The sequence below is a fragment of the Eumetopias jubatus genome, unplaced genomic scaffold (genome assembly GCF_037043125.1).
Source record: "Eumetopias jubatus isolate StellerSeaLion01/CBP00866 unplaced genomic scaffold, mEumJub1_p1.0 scaffold_12, whole genome shotgun sequence".
Taxonomy (NCBI): Eukaryota; Metazoa; Chordata; class Mammalia; order Carnivora; family Otariidae; genus Eumetopias; species Eumetopias jubatus.
In genome coordinates this window covers 98,728,751-98,752,299 of record NW_028274818.1, presented here as the reverse complement: position 1 = coordinate 98,752,299, position 23,549 = coordinate 98,728,751, and the positions used below count along the sequence as shown (strand labels likewise).

General features: G+C 40.3%; 1 protein-coding gene and 1 pseudogene across 2 annotated transcripts in view; one reads left to right on the top strand and one right to left on the bottom strand.

Moving 5' to 3' along the window:
- The window catches only part of LOC114214304 (actin-like protein 6B), a 42,799-nt pseudogene extending 37,349 nt beyond the window's left edge, over positions 1-5,450 (bottom strand).
- Positions 1-23,549, top strand: part of AUTS2 (activator of transcription and developmental regulator AUTS2) — a 1,114,656-nt gene that overhangs the window by 209,200 nt on the left and 881,907 nt on the right. The gene's annotated exons all lie outside the window — the stretch shown is intronic.

Here is a 23,549-nt window from a genome sequence, read left to right as displayed (position 1 = left end):
ATTTGAGGAATGCCTATGATTTTCATCTCTTTTTCCCATCTCTGAACTAAGTGTAATCCCTTCCAGAGGTCGAGAGTCAGAAAACCTGTATTAATAGTCAAAGGACAGGAAAGGAAAGCTTTCCTAGACATCACAGTACTGCAATCAGCATTCAACAGGGAAATTCTAGGGTCGAGTAAATAGTTTATTTGTATACTATGATTCTTATCTCACTTCCCTCAATCAAGAAAAGAAAAAAAAATAGATTGGAATCCATCTGATTCATCCTTTTGCAATTTGTGTCTTCGAAAGTGTCCCCCCGCCCCCGGGGAAGGTAAAAACAATCTCTCTGAATAGTGCAATTACAGTCAGGGAACAAGATTTGTTCTGTGCGTTTTCTGCCCTGGTAGAGGCTTGGGACATCATAGCTGGAAATGAGATGCTGAACCCCAGGATGCTGAACCCTGAGGATTCCAGAATCCAAACCAAGGATAAACCAGTTTGAACAGCTTCTTGATTGGCTTCTTGTAGCTGCCAGTCATGGCCAAGAAGCACCTACTCTCTCTGGCGTAGATAATTTGGTCTTTCCAGGGGACCAGAGAGTCAGGAAAGACCCAGGTTCCTTTTGTCTTTTGTGTGTCACTCTGAGCCTTGTTCAAAGCCATGGCTTAACTTTCCATAAGCCAGGATCCTACTGACCTGTCAGAAATGTGGGCCGGCCTCCCTCGCTTCCTCTCTCCTGTGATAGTGTTGTGCTCTTGTGTTGGGCATCAGCTGAGTCCCAGGTGGCTCACCTTTAAAGAGAACTCGCATTAAGTGGCAGGGAGAAAATAGAATCATCCATATTGATGATAAAAAACAAATCTCAGGAGACTTCTAGTTGTACCCTAAATCTTCTCTCTTAAAGTGTTGAGAGAATGAGGTATAGAATTTGAAAGTAAAAATCCTAACATCACTTTACTCCATAATTGAAAGGTACTTGACTTTGACCCTTGACATGATTTAAATGGTGATAGATTTAAGTGATGCTTTGTTCCTGACTTAATTTTCAGGATTTTAACTCCTTTGCTAAGTTGGTTCAGCAGCCTTAAGCAGCAGTAGTATTTTGTGTGACATTTTCAAAAGATTGTTTGAGTCTGTGGTAATCCCTAAGGTAGCCATTGTGCTAAAATTCTTAGAAGAGCCTTTAGGTGCCTGAAATCTGTATCTTTTTTTTTTTTTTTCCCCAGAGGAAAAAAACACAGGAAGTCCTGTGTTGAGGTTGTGAGATCTGGAACTGGATTTAACTGCTGCAGCATTTTAAACCTTTCTTTTGTTTCTTCCCTTATTATTATTAATAGCAACAGTGTTTTCTTCCTCTGGTCATCTCCTGAAAAGTGTAGGTGACAGTAAGCATCAATTGAATGGTGGTTTTGAATATGGGAATGATAAGTGTATTATACTCCACAGTAATTACACTAAAAAAATTTATTCCACCAAAAATTATATGCACACGCTAATAGAATCATTTGGAAAAATTTTTAAAAAATGTCATGCTTGGGTCTCATCCTAGATGGGTTGAATATGAATCTCTGGGAATAAATCAGTATATAGCTTCAAAAGGTTCTCAAGGGATGCTAAATGGCAGCTAGGTTGAGAACCATTGCTCTAGGCCCATGGGTGGGGAGCAGAACTCTGGTAAGTCCTTTATACTTGCTTTTACCAGCAGTTTTGCCTTCTTCTACTTGTTAAACAAATACCCGTGTCACTGTGCCCTGTTACACCCCTGCTTCACTCTTCTTTTCAGGCAGGCTAGCTTCATTGTGTTGTAGTTCACATTCATGGGACTTAGGACAGTTCAATAGACTGTTCACTCACGTGTATACAATGAAAGGCCTTTAGTCTTAGGGTTCAAATTGTTTTACAGTGAGTTGTTTAGTTTGGGGAATGGCCAGTTACCTTTCTGTACCCCAGTTTGGGCTTCTGTTTTAGGTGGGGTTCCCTAGTTTTCCTTCTTCACCTGAATAAAGGACTAGTCAGAGATGTTTCCAAAGCTTTTTGAGCCACTCCTTAATGCTGGCAGGAGGTTTAGGAAAGATCCAGGCTCCCTCCCTCATTGCCGACAGAATGAGTATTGTTGAATCACTTGATCCCGGCTCTGTGAAATAATACACAGGAGGAATTTCTGCTTTATGACTTTAATCTGATAAACTCTACTTGCCGTGGCGTGTTAGATTGTGTGTTCCTCTGCTCCCACTATCATAATCCCAGCCTTATGTGTAGCAGCTAGCATGCAAGGCCCGAAACTCAAACCCAGCCTTGATGCGGACTTCAAACAAGATCTACTTTAGAAAGCTCTGTGATAAGGCTAGGCACTTAACATTACCGCTGCTGGGCTCCTAAAAGGAGCCAGGAAGCGGCATATCCAGAGAATCCCATAAAATTACCTATTGAGCTTGGGCTTGAAGCAACCAACCACTATAACCAAATAAAACAAAACCAGTTTAACTCTTGTTTTTCTTGTATCCTTTTTTCCCCCTGTTCTCATCGTATATATTATATTCCCACTTTTTCTTTTCTCTCCCTTATTTTTTTCCATTCATATCTTCCCTGTTTTCCATCTTTTCCCTGCCTTTCTTCTTCTCTTCTGTGTTCTCTCACTTCTCACTGTTGGAGAGCCAGGAATCTTGTATAATTTGAGAATTAGCCAGTCTTTGGGGTTTTTATCTGAAGTGAAGCTTGGATGGTTTCCTTTATGTTCATTTTCCATCTCACTAATTTCTAGAACCAGTTGGCTGGAGAGCAAGCCACGGAGAGCACCTGTGGCTTAGAACTCATCCAGGGTGATTAGAAACAAGGAAAAGAGAATTAAAATAAATCCTTTTTAAAAGAAGTTTATAATACGATTTTTTAATTTGTTTTTAAGAGACAGGACCTTGTCGGTCTAGTACCTTCACTTGTACAAGTATCTTTTTTGTTGGACAGAAAGCAAATATAGATTGGTACATACTAGGAAAAATTTGGCTTAAAGATAAAACATGAACTTTAGGAGAAAGATTCTTTAAATTCTAAACAGAGAAATGGAAACAAAGTTATATTCATATGTGTATGTGGGGACAAGCTTATGCGTACATGTATTTGTTTCTACATGTACACATAGAATAATTTTAAAGCATTATTAAGTATATATGCAGGTAATCTGAATTTTAGAAAAGATAGGAACAAGCAACGTGGTATTCCTTTTTCCAGTTTTATTGAGAAATAATTGACATACACCATTGTATAAGTTGAAGGCACACAGCATGTTGGTTTGATTTACATATATTATGAAATGATTACCACGGTAGGTTAGCCCATTTAAAGCCCAGGGCATAGGAGATGCTGATACAAAATCCATGGCGTGTCTGTGAGTTTTTCTTTTTTTTGTGTCCCTGGCAAGTATCATAAATAGATTTCAGAGCTCTGATCTTCTGATCTTTCTTAGCCCACTACTCCAGGGCGTTATTGGCTGCTAGGCAAAGATGAATCCCCATCCCTGTTAGAGGGATTTTTGGGGAGGAGAAAATGTTACAGAACTAAGTCCCATCTTTGGAGATAGCTCTTTTGGTTCAGGGTTGAAGATTTGTGCCCAGAGACCCCCAAACCGTCATAACTATTGCAGCCTTTCCTTTTATTGCCTGTTAACTCAGGCATGTGACAAGAGCAAGATTTCTAGAGATTGCTGTGGACAAAGAAAGAAAGCCTCAAGACTGATCTGGGGTGAATAGTGCTTTTTCAGCACGGTTGCTGGTTTTTTGGGGGAAGTCATTGGTTGGACAAAATGCGTTTCCTAAAATTGTGTAGGGTACCTAAAGTGTTGAATGCTGTGTATAACAGCCCAGAGGTGAAGGTGCCTCTCCATTCAGGTGCACAGGTGGCATCTGATTAGTAGGAAGAAGGTGAGGAGATTTGGCAGTATCAGAGTAGGGGCACATCTGAGCCCCAGCTGCTCAGCGTCCTAGAACGAACTGCCTCCTGACCAAGATTTATTGATCTGCCCAGAAGGACTCAGCACAAGCCACCATTTGTTTCTTCAGTTGACCATCAGAAAGCCCTAAATAATTGTGTGTGTAAGAAATGTCAAAGTGACAGACTTGGGTTCAAAGGACTATACATTTTTATACATCTGTCCCTTTCCCGTCTTCTTTGACTTGAACACCAGACAAAACTCGTATTTTCTTGTACATAGTATAAATAGATGTGTACTCAAGCTGGCAGAGATGGCATGCGCCATGTTACGGTTTTATGGATGGGGCGAGTGTGACAGCGCTGTTGAATGGTAATTGTCCTCTGCCTTGTGTGCTTGGAGAGACAACTGACCACATCTCTGCAACAGGTGTGGCTAAATTTACAGAAGATCGTACATAGACATGAAACAAACTATGGAATAGTTTTTATCTTTATGCAGTAGCTAAAATTACTGCATTCTAAACAATTTATGTAAACTGGATTTAGGGACATTCATTGTAAAAGTAGTCTGTGGTAAATCGTTTTGTGATTCCCACCCCCCCACCCTGTTTTGCATCCCCGTTTGAAAGCCTACAGTTTAATCTGTTTGGATAAGGTAGATTCTTGTATGGTTAAATCATTCCAGTTTATACCTACAGAGGAGTAAATTACCAGACTAAGCTGCTTAGGGGCGGTGCATGACAAAGAGCTTTGCCACAGGTACTCAGGAAACCTGCATTCACTTTCTGTACACAGGAACTCTATTTCAGTCAGTCCAAATGCTTGGAATCCTAGAAAAAAATTTAAAAATTTTAGCAATAACTATGATTAGCATTCACTTCATTGCTCAAAAGAAGTATCGAGCATGATGGTGTGCCTGGCATTGAAGATGGGTAACAATTTTAGTATGACCCATACTTTCTACTTGGAGCTCACTGTGGGAGGGGGGATAACAGATGAGAAAAACCAACAACTAGTGTGTAGAAAATGTTAGGTGTCATTGCTCTTGTGAGTGTGGTAACTGCTCTAATAGGGGACCCTGTGAGCCTTGACTGTAAGAGACCTTGACTGTGCCTGATGTTAAGAAAGGTTTCATGAAATAGATATAGTGCAGGGTCAGCATCTGGCCTGAGATGATGGCTAAGAGGACTACAGGGCTCAGTTTCTCCATCTGGAAATGGGGATAATAATCATCCAGGTCTACAGAGTTGTATGAGGATTCCACGAGACTAATGCACATAGTGTGGTGGTCCTGGTGATTGAGAAGCTGTCCGTAATGATAGCTATCTGTGTCACTGGTCCTGTGTTCCTTACAACAACCCTCTGAAGGGAGTAGCACTGTCTTCTATTTTGCAGATGCTCAGATTGGTTAATTTTCCTAAGGTTATCCCCCTAGAACTTTGTAGGGCCAGGCTTTGAATCTAGCTGTCTCTCTCTTGGTTACCTTTTGTTCTCTTTATGCTACTCTGGAGGCCCCAGATGACTCCAGCTGCTTCCTTCTCCATTATCCCTCTAAGTGCCCCACTGAGAGGAGTCTGCAGTTGCCTGCCCCTCCTCTCCCTGCCTCCTGGTCCTGCCATGAGTCACTGCTGAGCCATTTGTGTCAGAGAGGGAAATGGGGGCTTGCTATCGCATGTAGCAATTTGCTGTGTGTTCTTGCTTATTTGCTGGGGACACCAGCAGAGAAGTGTTCATCAAGAGGCATCATGTTTGTTAAGGGACACATGGCGTATTTTAGAAGCTCTTAGCTCTCTCTGGCATCATCCATTGTGCTTTAACATAAGAAATAAAGCGACACTGAGCCTTTTATTAATACTACACGTTTTCCATTTAACTTTGACTGGTTAAATCTGGCATAAAATGGAAACTTGCAAACCAGCCTCCCTGGGATGTGTAGCTTCTCTTATGCTGTTTATGCTGAGAATCTTTATTGAACAGGGGGCTCAGATGGTCTTTGCCTGCAGCTAGGGTCCCGGAGTAGATTCTCTGCTTTCCTTTACTTTCTTGGTGGCACGGGTTGCCTTGTTTGATGAATCTCATGGACATGGGTAAATACTGAAATGGGAGCTGGTATTTGACAACTGGACAGGATATATATGTGCTCCTATATTCTGATGCAAACTTTTGTATTTTGTATGTTTGACAAAACTGGGTGGCCAGTATTTGGAATTTACATGAAGTTTAGAAACTTGGAACTCTGAATTTGGAATGATTCTTAGAGATCATGTATTTATTTTACAGATCAAAAAACAGGTCTAAAAGGATGATGGTGATAGCTGCCATAACACTAATACTTTTGAAGCCAGTCACTTTCCAGGGTGCTTTGTGTGTACCTTATTTGATCCTTACAATGACTTTATGAGACAAGCAATATTATCATCTCCATTTTACAGATGACGAAACTGAGGCAAAGAGAGGTTCAGTTGCAGGCAAGTGGTCGAACTGAAATTTGCACCCAGGCTCTCTGGCTCTGTCAGAATCTCTGACCTTGGTCACTACACAGTAGCTTGTATGTGCCTTGCTCCGAGTTGCAAAGCTGGGCAGATGATCGAGGATTGGAATGCCATTCTTTTCATGGCTGAACTCCATTAGTGATACATAAAATTATTTTAGCTGTGGAACCCTTCCTTAAAAGGAGAACTGGATGGTGTAACAAATTAAAAAAAGCAAAAACCCAATTCCTCTGATTGAAGTGGGGTAGGAGGGGCATTAACCATTTATTCAGCCTTTCCTGTGGCTTCTGAGAAAACCACATGGGGCATAATTTTAAAACTCTGGCTTTAGTTAGGCATATGAACTTCATACTGATGTCTTTTTGGCCGCAGTTAAAATCCTAGCCGGGAACAGATACCTCTGGTCAGATCTGTCCCATTCTCTCTGCTTCTGTACCCACTTGAAGCAGACTCTTAAGCTTTTGTAGCTGTTGTAGGTTTGCAGGTCATTGAGGGTAATCAGAATCAGGTGTGTACTGGGGAAAAAAGGCCTTCCTGAGAGTCTAAAGAGGGCATCAACCCCCTTGCCCGCTGAAAATCTTGGTCTAGAGTCATCATTGTGATCTGCATATTTACTGGACAGTGAATTGCTGACTTTCGCTGCCTGTCTCTGCTTGGACATTGTATAGTGCCCCAGGTTATCATTCTGAACGTTGCTTCTGTTGTAATTACCTGATTTGACTCTGTCTCATTCACTAGACTATGACCCACTCTTAGGTCTGTGTCTGCCATATGGAGTACTGTGTAGCAGTAGATCAATAAATGCTGGTTGAATTTTTTTGAATCACTTTTTAGGGTTCCAGACTGTAGATGTAGATTAGTGGTCAAACAGGTTGACAGTGACTTGACCCCTGACCATCGTCTATACCAGGACCTTATTTTTTGTCTATCTCCAAGTAATGGAATAAAGCTGGCTTAGTTGGGATTCGAGTTTGGCCAAACAAAACAAAGCGAATCAAAATCAGTCTGAAGCTCACATCCCTTTTGAAAGTTACGAAAAAAACAAAAGATTTAATTTTTAGACCTTTCCCAGATTAAGCATTTTCTTCCATTGTAAAGATAGTTGAGGCGGAGGGTTGGGGGGTCGGGGTGGGGGGAAGAAGGCTATGAGTGTTCAGGAAAAGTGGGCCCCGGTCCAGAAGAGTCACTTCAGGTTCTCTGATACCTGTTCCTTATTGGCTCACTAGCGGTCTACTAACCACTTGTTTTGGGAGGTGAAGGAGATGTAGCAAGAGAGTGCAGTATATCAGGTCCAGGAGCTTGGTGAGGTGCCAGGGAGGGTGAAGGTAGGATAAGGATAGGAATCCATCTCAGCCAGTGGTTCTGAGGGTGACCCTAGAGTGTGCACCAGCAGCTTCAGCATCATTTAGGAACTTGTTGGAAATGCACATTCTCACGTTTCACCCCTCCTGAGTCGGGGGTGAAACACGTGTTTTTGCAAAACCCTACTCTGCTCACCCTTTTTCCCTCCTAACTTGAACATTCCTGATTGTTTCTAGTTTTTAGTTGATCCCTATGATATACTCTAGTTATGTGCCTGTTTTAAAGGAGGACTGTTGAGGAAACATGAAGGGGTCTCCTTGTGTTCCAGAGGCTTTTCCCAGAGTTAGTTACTTGTGTTATTAGTGTCTGTTGCTTTTGTTCAGATTAAACTCTGAAACAAAATTAAGATTCTCGTCAAGCCTTGAGTTTATTAATAGATGTTTCATTTGTTTGGTGCTAATGTAAAATGTCTGCTGTCTGCAAAGGAAGTGCTTTATACAAACGTACACTTCTTAAGTGCTCCACTAGGAGAAGCATTGTAAAGCTCACAGGGTGCTGAGATTAAGCAAATATGTATAGTTTTGAGTTCTCCTTAGTGTAATGAGTGCAGTGGTTCAGAGCACAGCTTGAAGGGGCTTTCATTGGTTAGAGTTCAGACAATTTGGCCATTAAAAGAATGATGGTATTGAATGTAAAGCACTGAGTGAATTAAAAATCCATGAGTCCAGTGATGAGAGAGAGAAAAGGGGAAAGGAGGAAGGAGAGAGAGAGAGGGAGAGAAACTCGTCGCACCCTTGGGAATGACTGTTAAGCCAACTCCTTATTCCAAAAATTGTAAATTAAGGGAAAAGAATTAATTATTCACCCTGCCCTTGAATGAGAAACTGTAGTTCTTCTATGATTGATAAGGGGAAGTGCTAGTTTACAAAAGAATACTAGCAAGTAAAATACAAAGGGAAGCATATAATATATATGAATTTGCACCCTACAGTGAAATACTTGCTTCGGGCAAGGGTCATTATTGGATGGCAAAACCATTGGGTTAAAGGATGTGAGGAACACAGTGATCTTATGGTATTGAAGAATACTCCACACGTCGCTTGCAAAGGGGAAAATGTACCTTAACAGGGGTGGTCACCACCTTAACTAAGTCATCAAACTCAACATCATGAGTGGTAGGTATAGCCTGACAGTGCACGCCTCCTGATGGCTTGTAACGTGAAGTACACGGTGTCACCAAGGACTAGTTTTGCCAAAAATGTTAACCTGAATCTAATCAAGTCTACAGGAAACACAAGGGGTAGAGAGACAAATTAGTCCACACTAGGGGGAAACAATCAGATAAATCCAAAATGTGGGACATTCTCAGGGTACCTGGGTGGCTCAGTCAGTTGAGCGTCTGCCTTAGGCTCAGGTCATGATCCCAGGGCCCTGGGATTGAGCCCCACATAGGGCTTCTCTCTACTCAGCGGGGAGCCTTTTTCCTCTCCCTCTGCCTGCCACTCTGCCTGCTTGTGCTTCTCTCTCTGTCAAATATTTATAAAATCTAAAATAAAAAAATAAAAATTAAAAAAAAATTAAAAATGTAGGACATTCTCAAGATAATTGGTCTGTCTGATCTCTTCAAAAAGTCATTGTCATGAAAAAACTTGTTGGTGGGCATTATTGTGGATTAGGAGACACTGATGAAACAAGCGAATGTAGTGCATACATCTTGATTGGATTTCACTTAAATAATAACTACTATAAAAGATAGGGACAGTTGTGGAAATTTTAATATGGACTGGATATCACATTACATTAGGAGCTTATTCTTAAGAGATGGTTATTAAGTTTTCAGCATAAAATTGTCAAGATATCTGCAAATCACTTTCATATGGTTCCATAAGAAATAAAAGTGAGTATGTAACATAAGTGAATTTGGCCAAATGTTAATGTGAATCTAAATAGTAGGCATATGAGTTTTCGGTTCATATTTGAAATATGTTTGAAAATTTTCTCAAACAACAACAAAACAGGTGGATTGGATTCGGATACTGAGTGTGTCAACAACAGCAGTCTTGGATAGGTCTCTTATTTAATGTTTCTCAGGGTCCATGTCTGTAAGTTGGATGTAATAATAATACCACAAAGTGTTGTTTAGGTTAGTAAGTGACATTTAGCATATTAAAACATCGGTATAGTACACAGCACGTAAGTGCCTTCTATAGACTAAATGCTGAATAAATATTAGTATTTGTGATGATAATTCTAAGAGTCAGTATCTCAGTTTTATGTTACTGACTCAGCATAGAGAACAGTGGGTCATGTTTGATGATAACTTGACTCATGAAAAGGTATGGATTCCCAGAAAATTTCACATTTTTGAGATTTCTGGCTCATGTGTGCATTCCTGTTTGAGAATGCCTTATCTAGCATTTCTTATCTAGAGAGTTAGGTGGTATTTAAGAATACCTTATCTAGAAATCTCTTGGTGTTTTGGCGTTATGCTTTGATTTGGAGAAAAGTTCAATGGATTTAAAAGAAAGACTTAAAAAGAAGTGAATGAAATGCTTGTATGAGAGAGTTTGCTTTTGTAACCAACATGTAGCCAGATGAACATGTCTCAGTTAGTTTGGTTGTCTTCGGAAAAGACCATCTTAGAACACTACGTATGTATTGAGCCTTTTACTGTTTAAAAGATCCTCTTTAAGAATTTCCTTCAGTGTTAAAATGAGTTCATTTTTAAAAACATTCGAAGTTTTCTGTAGCTTATTCTGATCTTATGAAGTGAGTGATTAGAATGGATTATTCATTTTTGATGACAGGTGTATGACAACAGGGAAGTGGTAGGATTTTTTTTTCCTCTTTGTGGCCCATGATGCTGTTGGAAATTTCAATAAAAAATAGTTCAGTTTGTTCAGACTTTCCAACGCTAAACCATTGTCAGTACCAGTGAGCTTATCCCTTATTCTACCTGTCTGGGTGTGTTGGATGTATTTTTCTCTGGGACTGTACCTTTAGTCAGTGTCCCGAAGGTTAAATGTTTTTTATAGTCCTGTGGACTTGATAACAGATGTTTTCTGTTAAAAGTGCAGTGGTTAGCATCGCCAGAAACTGATAAATAGCAGTAAATCCCTAATGGCTGGACCTCTGTTGGCTGCCTGTCCCAGCTGAGGATTTCCAAGAGGTGTTACTGTGTGTGTAGGATGATAATGGAAGCTGTACCAAGTGGAGACTGGTATGATGTCTGTTTGGCACCCTTAAATTCCGTGATAGGTGACTCTGGGCTATCTGTGCAGAACTGAAGTTGTGATTCAGTGGTAGGTTACAGACCTGGAATAGTCATTCTGAGTGACACTTTTGGACTTCACGTCTTCCAATGGACCTGTGAGTGGTGGTCAGTAAATATCTTGTGGATAGATGAATGAAGGAATGTGGGCGCCTGGGTGGCTCAGTTGGTTGAGTATCTGACTCTTGGTTTCGGCTCAGGTTGTGATCTCTCAGGCTCATGAGATCAAGCCCTGAGTCAGCCTCTGCACTGGGCATGGAGCCTGCTTGAGATTCTCTTTCACTGTCCCACTGCCCCTCCCCCAACTCCTCAGGCTCTCTTAAATAAATAAATAAAATCTTAAAAAAAAAAAAAATGAACGAAAGCGTGTTAGATGAAAGTATTAATGGGTGAACCACATAAAATAGATTCTTCCAGTCACAAGACTAGCGGGGGCAGGGGGCATCACTCTGTGATGGTGAGTTGTGAGAATTTGGGGAGGGATCGCATGGGGGCTTGTTCCCTAGGGCAGAGTTCTTAACAACAGGTGTACACAAGAGGTCAAAGTTAAGGAAATCAGTTGGAGAAAATAAAAAATCCACGAGGACAGGAAATACGTCTGTCTTGTTCAACAGTAATTCCTTGATGTGCTGCTTAGTAGGTATGCAGTAAATATTTGTCGAGTAAGTGGGAGTGTTGAGCAGGTGAATAAAAGAATGAAGCAGCCTGTGCTGTTTGCCCGCTGACCTAGTTGCAGAGGAACAGGTGAAATGTTGATACTGTGGATTCCCTCAGAGGCTACTTTCCAAGATGTTTCGTTTCTCAGCGGGGAATCTTGTGAGGGCTTATTAGTTCAGATGATAGTTTGTGCAGCAGAACTGCAGGTAAATATGTGTGTCCATTTTAGAGATGAGAAAACTGAGATTCAGAGATTTGAAGTAGTTTACATGAAGGTCCACAACGAAGAAGTTCCTAAGATCTCAACCTGGATCTCTCAACTCTTGAACGCAGTTTTCTTTTTTTATGTCAGCAACCAATGCTAGGAGACAGTTTTGCTTTGGAAGTGGTTTACTAAATAGTGTCTTTGTTTCATATTAGAGTGATTAGTTATAAAACATGAAGAGATAAATAAATCAGGAAAAATTCACATATCGGCCAATCCCTTTTGCTCTACTTGTTCTGCTAGTCATCATTCGGCTGATTGAATGATGAAGAGGATAAAGCTAAATGAGTAGAACAATTTGTGATTTTTTTTTTTCCCTCCAAAACCTCCCTTCTACTTATTGGGCTGTAGTTATTAGAAGGAAATAGAAATCCCAGTTAATCTTAATATAGGTTACTTATTTAGGAAAGGAGATATTTCAAATTAAGTTAGCCTTTCCTTTGCATTGTATTGCTGGAGACAGTTTTCATTTTGCCCATCCAGCCCTTAAATGACTATTGCTCTAAGGAAACCAATCTTACTGATAACTGAATGAAAGGGTTTAGACAGACACACACAAACAAACCCAAAATGTGTCTAGGAAGGATGTGGTCTTACAGCTTTCAGTCATTCAGTGAGGCATTTGGCAGAGATGGGTTATGCAGATAAAACTGTCAGGGTTTTCAGAAGTCATCCCAAGATAACAGAGAGGAAACATGACAGACACTGGAAAGAGACCCTCTCTCAGATGATGAGTAATATATATTTTATACTCATATTAATATTTCATTGGAGAGAAGGTCAAAATCTGCATTTAAATGGAAATATTTAAAAAGCAGAAGGATAATATTTGACTAAGTGAAACACTCAGGGTTTTTCAAGAACACAAGCTGTACCCCTGGGACTTCAGCCCTCCAGATATGTTGTTTGTTAGAGCATGCCGGAATGTTTGAATTGCTTTAGTTTTGTGGGTAGATCTTAGCCCTGGAATTTGGGATTCTTACTTCCCCCACTCCTTTTCCATTTGACCCTGAATTATGTTATGTATTACATAACATCATGGCCTGTGCACATGGCCTCACTCAGTCCTATAAAGTTATTTAAATCTCTAGAAACTCATTTTGCCCACCCTGTGAAATGGATATAATAGGACTGTGGAAATGGGCATAACCAGGATGCTTTCCATTGTAAGCAGTGGAAAACCTCACTAACAAAGTGTCTTGACAAAGAGTCAGGAATAGGAGGTCCCAGGATTGATTCAGAGAGACTCAAAGATCCAGGCTCTATTCATCTTTTCATTTCCCTTTGCCATTCATAGTGTGTTAGACTTCACCCTTAGGCTTGTGACTTCATGGTTATGACTGCCATAGTTCCAAGAATAATGTCTTTACATCATTCAAAACAAGACAGAAGGATGCAGTAGCAAAAGAATCTTCTTGGTACATGTTCCTCCTTGGTCCATGTTTTTAGGGAGGAAGATTTCCCCAAAAGCCTGCACAAAGATCTGCCGTTTTATCTTTTTTTTTTTTAATTTTTTTTTAAAGATTTTATTTATTTACTTGAGAGAGAGAGAGAGAGAGAGCAGGGTCAGAGGGAGAAGCAGACTCCCCGCTGAGCAGGGAGTCTGATGTGGGACTCGATCCCGGGACTCCAGGATCATGACCTGAGCCGAAGGCAGTCGCTTGCTTAACCAACTGAGCCACCCAGGCGCCCGATCTGCCGTTTTATCTTACTGACCAGACTTGGGTCCCATTACCAGCCCCCCTTCCCCAACTAGTGAAGTGAATATCACCATGACCATGATTGACTTAGAGCACTTACACTTGATAGCTGGAGGGTGGGCACATTGTTTCCATCCTAAACTCAGAGCACTGTCATTAACAAAGAAGGGGGAATGGGTGTTGTCCACTAAACTGATGCTCTTGTGTGAGCTTTTGAGTGTGAAGTGAAACTGTACACAAGCCTGGTTTCCCTGGGTCCGTAGTGCTTTCTTACTTTGCAAGTGGCCACAGTGGCAGGAATCAGAAGCATTCTGGAAAAGGAAAATTGATCATTTTGGCCTACTCCTAGGGAAATCACAGCAGGGAGGAGTGTTTGCAAAAGAAAGAGGAGTCCAGGTCTCTTAAACTTATGCTCGTGAACCAGCACCACAACGGGTGGACCAGTGCTGACCCTGGACAGAACTGGAGGTGAGCTGAGATCATCCAATGCTCCCAGATTTCTTCTCCATTTTCCACCCATTCAGTCGGAGGCAGCTGCCGATGTAATTGCTACAACTGCTGGGGCTCATGAGGCCGTCTTGTGGTTCTATTCTGACACTGTAGACAGTTTTGTTCTGGGCTGGCACTTGAGATAAAAAATACATGACCTACAATTCCTGTTTTTAGGAGTCCCACGGTGAGGAACTTCACTTTTCTGGGTCCTTCTGGCCTCTTGACAGAATGAGGGTTAGACCAAATGACCATTTCCCTCCGTTCTCACTAGCAAGTTTTATGATCTCTTTCAAGTTTGTTTGGGATTAATTTTTTCTTTCTTTTTTTTTTTTAAAGATTGATTTATTTGAGAGAGCGAGAATGAGAGAGAGAGAGAGTACATGAGAGGGGGGAGGGCCAGAGGGAGAAGCAGGCTCCCCGCCGAGCAGGGAGCCCGACGCGGGACTTGATCCCGGCACTCTGGGATCATGACCTGAGCCGAAGGCAGTTGCTTAACCAACTGAGCCACCCAGGCATCCTGGGATTAGTTTTTTTCTGTCAGTGGCTTTTGTCAAGAACGTTCTGTGTATGTTTTGCTTCCAGGCATGCTGTTACTCACAAAGCTTGCTTTCGTCAGTCAGGTGAGGTCTGAGAGTGCAGAGAGATGAGGTGGTTGATCACTCTATGATTATTCTAGACCATGCAACTCTCTAATGCAAGCCAAGATCTCATTAGCCCTTTTGGCAATCTCATTACTCTGCGGCTTTTATTGGGTTTGCAGTCAGCCAAAATTTCTAAGAACAGTATTTGGAAGGTGACTTTGCAGAGACATGGGCCACTGGACTTCTCTTGTTATTTTCTTCCTTGATTTTGTACCTGGCAGTGGGCCCAGAATCCATGATATTGATAATAAATATTAACATCTTCTGAGCTCTCATTATGTGCCAGGTACTATAGCAAGCACTTTACTGGTCTTGTTTAATCTCTACAGTGGCCTTCTGATCTAGGCTTTATTAATTCCTATTGTACAGGTGAAGAAACAATACAGAGTGGGGCTGAGTAATTTGAGCAACACCGTATACTCAGTGAGTGGTCAAGGCAAGAATAAAATGCAGGCCGTTGGGCCACAGAACTCAAATTCTTACCGTTGTAGCGAAACTTAACAGCAGTTTTGTGTTTCTCTTACTGCTCCCCTTTCTCCCCCTCTCCTATCTAGTACTTGTGTAGTTGCTTTGAAATGCTCTTATCTGTCTTGTCATTCACATTGGCTTATTAGAACATACTGTGTAGAGATGATAAAGTTATAAAGTACTAGACCCCTAGGAAAAAGGTTTATTTGTTCATTTGCTGATTCATTCTTTCACTCTTTAATTCCTGATTGACTGAGTCCCTGAGGTGTCAGACTGAGTGTTGGGGGTCCAGAGAGGAGCACGGCCTGGTGTCCTGCCTTTGAGGAGTTTACAAAGCTGTGTGGGGAAAGCAGGCTCCATCATTCTCTGTGGGTCACGGGGAAAACTGCACTTCGTTGTAAACGTGTTGAGTTCAGAGCAGAGCATCTGCTCTGCCTCACGAGAACCTCTAAAGCGGGACTCATCTTTGAGCCTCGGTGATAGTACATCTCTGGGGGTCCATGTGGCCTTCCTCATTCTGCCCCATGTCAGTGACTTACTTTTCCCTTCCCTCAGATTGATTGGTTGTTCAAAAGGCTGGTGCCCCGGGAATGCGGACCTATGAACTTACTTTGATACAGAAGAATAAAAGACTAGAATCCAGCCTTTGCTCAGGTCATACTTTGCTAAGGGGGCACGGGTAGAAAGCTGAGGAAAGGGCACTTCAGTATGAGAGCAAGGAGGAAGCCTCAGATGAAGCATGAGGACAGAGAACCGGAAGCTGGAGGGCTCTGAGCTTGCAGGGCCTGACTCTGCATGTCATCTCTAGTGTCTGAAAACAGCCCTGCTCTGCTCTGTTCCTACCCAAGCACTGGGGGGTGCTTCCCAATTCCTTCCCTCAGTTTCCTCCAAGGACCTTCCTCCTATGATTAGATTTATTTTGGGGAGTATGAGTGGGGAAGGGACAAGGAAGCTTCTGAGTCTACATAGAGAGAAACTGAGGCACAGGGTAGAGAGAGTAGTCATGTGTACCTTGTCCTGTAAGCCTTTAGGGATTGTCAGAATGTTGTCATAGGTCCCGTGGTGTGCTGTAAGCCACTGGTTCCCTCACAGGAATGGTTTCCTGCCGCCTTCCTCACCATCCGCGGTTGGGTCATTTTACCTGAGAATGGCAGCTCCCATCCCAGGGAAGCAGCTCCTTCTAACAGAAGGGAAGCCAATAGGAGTCTGTACTGCATTGCCCCTATCTGTAACCCCATTAAGGGGTTGTAAATAGTACTATAATGATGTCTCAGTCATTTGTTTTGATGTATCCGAGCTTTTAATAAATCAGCCACAGCTTGCTTAATAGGAATATGAGAGCAGAGTGCGTTGCTGCCAACAGCTGCTAGTAAATTATAAAGCATTCATCTGTTTTACAAGGGAGTTAAATGTTTGTTCTCTTTGAAGGGCTTGTGACTAAACAAGGGCAAGGAGGGGGTGTGCAGAGGCTTGCCTGATGCCCATGCCCTCTCAAGTAGAGTAACAGTGTCAGGTACCTGGGGGAAACACCTGTAACCTGAGCCATGTGAATTACAGTGCCCCCAGGGAAACCCTGTCATTATTGGGCGCTATTCCATGTGCATCTCCAAAGCAATATTTATTGGATTACATTTTTATTCCACTTCAAAGGATTCTGTGAAATACAAGTCCCATTTCCCCCTACCTCCCTCCTTTTATCTTAAGACTGTCTAGGGAAGGAGCATTAGATAAACCATATATCCAGCATGACTGACGTTCAATTGTCTGCAAAATTGAGTTAGCCTATTTTATTTGACTTTTATGTTTACATTTGAAGTGGACCTTTTTCTCCTCTTTTCAACACCATTGGCTTTATTTATCAAATAATTTTGAGAGGGAAGGCATCAGAATCAGTGCTTTTGCCATCAGATAAAAACATGGGATCTAGGTAACCAGGATTCAAGAACCGTTGGTACTTATTTTGTGACCTTTGCCAAGCTGTGAGGCTGCTTGAATCCGTTTCTTTATTTTTCGTTATTTAAAAATTTTGAAATAATTACAGATTCACAGGAAGTTGCAAAGATAGTATAGAGTGATCCTGGGTACCCTTCACCCAGTATAATGGGTGTGTGTAGTTTTGCATCCTTCTGTACGTGTGTAGAGTTGTGTAATCATCACTGCAATCAAGATCCAGAACTAGTCTATCATCACAAAACTCTCCGTAGTCTTAACCCTTTATAGTAACACCCACCCTCTTCCCTCTCGCCTCCTTAAATCCCCTGGGAACTACAAATCTGCTTTCCATCTCTATAATTCTGTTATTTCAGAAATGTTACCTAAATGGAATCATACAATATGTGACATTTTGAGATTCTTTTCTTTTTATTCAGCATAATGACCTTGAGATCCATGCACGTTGTTGCTTGTACCAACCACTGTTACTTCTTTTTTATTGCTAAGCAGTATTCCATGATATGGATATACCACAATTTGTTTAATCATTCACTTATGAGGGACATTTTGATTGTTTCCGGGTTGGGGCTGTTACAAATAAAGCTAAGAACAGTTATTTACAGATTTTTGTGTGGGCATACGTTTTCATTTCTCTGTGACAAATGCCCAGAATTGCAATTGCTGGGTCATATGGTCAGTGTGTGTTTATTTATATTTAAAAAAAAATTACACAGCTTCTTCAGAGTGATTGTACCATTGTTCATTCCCATCACCAGCTTATGATTGTTATGATAAACAATCAGTTTATCGGTATCCCTTCTGTAGATGTTCTCCATCGAGTTGAGGAAATGCTTCTCTTTTATTTTCATAGATGTGTGTTGAATTTTGTCAAATGCTTTTTTGCATCAATTGATATGTTAATGTAATTCTTTTTTTGAGCCTGTTGGTATGATGGATTACATTGATTGATTTTCAAATATTGAACCAGCCTTGTATCCCTGGAGTAAACCCTACTTTCATGATACATAGTTCTTTGTACATATTGGTAAAGTTTATGTGCCAGTATTAGGGACTTTTGTGTCTATATTCATGAAGGATAGTGGTCTTCTTTTCTTTTTTGGTTCTGTCTTTGTCTGGATTTGGTATTAAGATAATGCTACAGCTTCGTAAAATGAAATGGGAAGTATTTGCTTTCCTTCTTTTCTAATGTAGGCATTTATTGTTATAAATTATTCCCTTAGCACCTCTTTAGCTTCCATAAATTTGACGTTGTATTTTCATTCAGTTGAGGATATTGTTTAATGTTATTTGAGCCTTGTTCTTTGACCTAGGGGTTATTTCCAAGTGTGTTCTTTAATTTCCAACCTCTTGAGATTTTTCGTTTTTCTGTTATTTATGTTTTACTTATATTTGCAGTCAGAAAACACACTCTGTGCCATTGTTTGATGTATGATTCAGCTCTTTAAATTAAAAAAATTTTTCATATTAAAGCCTAGGATATGGTCTATCCTAATATTTTTTCCCAGTGGTCATTTAAAAAAAATGTGTATTCTGCTTCGTCAATTGAAGTATTCTATAAATGTCAGTAAGACCCTGCTGTTGGTTGATGGTGTTGTTGAATTCTTTTACTTCCTTGGGGATTTTCTGTCCAGTTGCTCTATCAGTTGTTGAGAAAGACATGTTTTTAGTTTCCAACTATAATTGTGTATTCATATTTTTCTCTTTTCAGTTCTATCAGATTTGTTTCACATTTTAACTACTGTTTGGCACATATACACTTAGGATTCTTTTCTTATTGGATTGACCTATGTATCATGGAACCTCCGTCTCTGTTTCTGTTAATTTTCTGTGTTCTAAAATTTACTTTATTTGATACTAATTTAGATACTCTTTCTTCTGGTTACTTTTTTCATGGCATTTCTTTTCCATGGTTTTATTTTCTACCTGTCTTTATCACTATAGTTGAAGTGAGTTTATTAGGGATATCATATAATTAGTTGGGTGAGTTTTTTTAAATACATTCTAAAAATACAGTCTTTTGATTGGTGTATTTAGATGATTTACTTTTTAAAAAATTTTTTAGATGATTTACTTTTAAATATAATTATTGATACATTAGGCCTGTTTTGTTTTATTTTGTTTGTTGTGTCTGATTTTTGTTTGTTTTTTTCTCACTGTAACTTGAACATTTTTTAGAATTCTAGTTTGATTTTTTTTAATAGTATTTTTGAGTATATCTCTTTGTATAGATTTTTTTTTATTATTTTTAAAGATTTATTTATTTTTTTGAGAGAGTGAGAATGAAAGAGAGTACATGAGAGCGGGGAGGGTTGGAGGGAGAAGCAGGCCCCTCGCCGAGCAGGGAGCTCGATGCGGGACTCGCCCGGGACTCCAGGATCATGACCTGAGCCGAAGGCAGTTGCCTAACCAACTGAGCCACCCAAGCGCCCTCTTTGTATAGATTTTTTAAAGATTTATTTATTTATTGGAGGGAGCATGTGTGAGTTGGGGGAGGGGCAAAGGGAGAGGAAGAGAGAGAATCTCAGGAAGACTCCCCACTGAGCAAGGAGCCCCATGCGGGGCTCCATCTCATGACCCTGGGATCATGACTTGAGCTGAGATCAAGAGTTGATTGCTCAACCAACTGAGCCACTGAGCCACTGAGGTGTCCCATCTTTGTATAGATTTTTTTTAGTAGGTATTCTGGGTATGACACACATATTTTTTTCTGGGTTTTACACACATAACTTCTCACAGTCTATTAGTTTTGATATTTTACCAGTTTATGTGAAGTATAGAGTATTATCATCTCTCATTGAAGAGGTAATTGTTTTAAATATTTTTATATACATTGAGAACTACAGTTGACAGTGTTAATAAGTTGTGCTTCAGTAGTTAAACAGGATTTATTGAAAACTTAAGAATAGAAGAAAATCTGGGGTGCTTGAGTGGCTCAGTTGGTTAAGCGTCTGCCTTCAGCTCAGGTCATGATTCCGGGGTCCTGGGATCGAGCCCTGAGTTGGGCTCCCTGCTCAGCGGGGAGCCTGCTTCTCCCTCTCCCTCTGCTGCTCCCCCTGCTTGTAGTCTCTCTCTATCTCTCTCTCTCTCAATAAAGTCTTTAAAAAAAAAACAAAACCAGAAGAAAGTCTATTATATTTACCCATATTTTTGTTCTTTCTGTTTTTTGCTTCCTAATATTTTAAGACTTTCTTTTATTATTTTCTTTCTATTTGGAAAATTTACTTTTGCCATTCTTGAAGGCTATACTTACTCATGAAAATTCTTGTTAATTTTTCTTCATCTTAGAATGTTTTGATTTTCTGAAGGCTGTTTTGCTGGATATAGAAATCTGGGTTGATTGTTTATTTGAGTCCTTGAAAAGTGTTGTGGCAGTTCCTTCAAACCTACTCTCATTCAAGTTGGTTTTTTTCCTAGTATATGTAATGCATTATTACTCTAGGTATTTTCAGAGAGTCTTTTAGTTTTCAGGAGTTGGACTGTAATGTCTCTCAGTGTAAATTTTTTTAATCCTATTTGGGGATTTCTCATTCTCTCATATTCTTGAATCTGTAGGTTTATGTCTCTTGACATTTTCAGCCATTATTTCTTTGAAAAATATTTTAGCCCCACTGTCTTTCTCTGTTCTTTCTGTGACTCAGAAGATAAGAATGTTAGATCTTTTTTTTTATTTTATTGTATGTAATTTTAGTTTTTTTACTATTTAGGAAAATATACTTAGTACAAATTTTACCATTTTAATCTTTTTTTTTTAAATTTATTTGAGAGAGAGAGGTAGGGAGAGCATGGGAGAGGGAGAAGCAGGCTCCTCGCAAGCAGTATTCTCTGAAGCCATTCTCGTGTCACCCTGGGGAGTGGGAGGTTGTGGTGCAGGTGGAAGTCTGGGCTCTCATAGTGTGGGTGGGGTTGGATCCACAGGTTTTTACTAGTGTTTGGCAGCAGTAAAACATTATCTAAATGTTTTCTGTTTTTGCTAGTCTGCATCTTTCATGGTACTTTGTCCAGAGACAGCAGGCTTTTCTCAGGATTTGTTTTGTCTGTGTCTGTTGATGTTCTGGGTTCCCAGTTTCTGTGGTGCTTAGTCTGGAATTTACCAGGCAAAGCGAAAGCCCGGGGAACTTACCACTTTGACATTCTTTGTGTCCCAAGGCCCTTAGCCTTTCTGCCTTTTCTGTCTGCCTTCCAGAGTCTTCTTATATTTTTGTTTTACATATACTATCTAGGGCTTTTCACTGTGCTGACCAGAGGTAATAAGGAAAAGTACATCTATTCCATCTTTCTGAAACTATTCTAAGAATATTAGTAGTAATTATTGTTATACCTCCATTATGATTTGCCTCTGTCATTTACGTGAGCTAAAAGTGAAAGAAGATTAGATACTTCAATTCTATTTGGACATCAGTTATTCCTAAGCGGCATATGGAAGTCATCTTGCTCTAGAGCAAGAGTTACATGTTTTATGAAGTTCCCACACAGGAATGATAATATACACAGACTCTCTTTTTCTTCCTGACACTACCCTGTCCCTCTTTCCCTGTCTCTCCAGTGTATTCCATGAAGAGATTTTACTCAGACCTGTGGTTTTTAGTTGGGAAACTGTAATATCAAATAAAGTACTGAACCATTTACTAATAAGCACCTTGTAATTGCCAGGTACTGTGCTATGCTTTTCAGTGGTTCTCTGCAGTCATCCTAGTAGGTGCTGTTATATTTTGCTGCAGCTGAAGGAAGAGAGGCTTAGAGAAGTCAAGTATTTGCTAAAACTTAGCTCGTAAGTGGTAGACCTGGAATTTGAACACAGGTCCCTTGGAGTTTTAAAGTTCATGCTCTCTTAGCCTGTGCATTCTACTTCTTCCCTGTCTTTTCTCTTACACTTCCCCAGGCTGAACTCTTTAATGCTTTCTGTTCTGTTGGTTAAGGCCTAGTCATAATTCCTAAACATTTTATTATTTTTGTTTGTTTCAATAAAAGGTAAAAGATACTACCTAGATTTTACCCAGTATTACTTTCTTATAATGCCATAGTGGTTTTATCTGCAAGTGTGTTTGGGTGTTTCTTGCAAAATATAAGATGTTGATCAAGTGACTATATTATCCCAGTTGATTCATCTTTATTGTCACCCTAATTTTATTTCTGAAAGATTAAGTAGTTATTTTTCTCACTTCTCTGCTGGAGAATGATTGAGTGATTCATTCAGCAATTATTTATTGAGCGACTACTGTTTGATAATCATGGTGGTAGGGGCTGGGGATATTCAGTAACGACGTGTTTCTTTGTTGTTGATATTGTTCTGTGACTTTAGTTATATCTGTCTTAGGAATCCTTCAATCTCTAAGTCATGAATAAGATTTTATTTATTTATTTATTTAATTTCTAGAGGATGGTCCTCTAGAAGGCGCATGTGTTTGTGAGAAAGAGGTTGGCTTCATTTTTAGGAAGATACTGATTCTCCTCGTATTAGGTACACCAGTGTCTGATTTATTTTTCAGTACAGACAGACATTTTAGACATATCTTTGCCTCTCAAGTCTGTGATTTTGAACATACAGCAAACAGCCTTGGGGGATAGACTGTCTCTCTTTGGAGCAAAAAGCAGCTGCCTGAAAACTCAGGGCTTCTCTCCTGTAACCACAGTTCACGTGCAGTTGTCCTCTGGACCGTTTTGCCCATCCTGTGGGAGTCAGGGCTCTCGGAAACAGCACCAAACCTGCTGGGACTCCGACTCCTGTAGTTGTTGTCAGTATTAAACTGTCCTGCATCCCTGATTTGGGAGTTCCATATACTCAGCCAGCATCCATGAAGCTATGGAGCCTGTAATGTGCCTGATAGACCTAGTCTCTGTAAAATAAAGCTTACCCCAAAGAGAAAAAACTGGCTTCAAAAAGTAATCCAAGCTTACAGTTCATGGGTAAACTAAGTACTAAACTGGTTTTGCCATTGTGAAATTAGTATTTTCTATTTCATTGCTATGGAATCCTGGAATCTTACTATGAGATAGGACCTTCAGGGTGCATTTGCCCAAACCACTCCTTTTATAGACAAGAAACCTGAAACTGGAGAGATCCAGTGACTTCTGTCACCTTTCTGTGACTGAGGCAGGACTAGAGCTCAGCCTCCTAACTTGAAGTCCTGGGCCCTTTTGATTGTATCTCCTGGGATGCATATGAATGATATTTTTTGTTGATATCTGAGGGGATGGTATGAACAATAGCAGTATTGTTTCATCCCAACCCCATTTGCCCTCAGGATTCTTCCTTTTCAGGGTTTCAGTTTTCCCAGCTCTGGGTGCAGAAACTCCAGGCACTTAGCATAGTTGGTCCCTAGGTGAGGTAGGTAAAGATTTGAATTGTTTCATTAATCCACAGCGCTTTGTTTCTTAGACTTCAAATGTCGGTCATAGTCTATG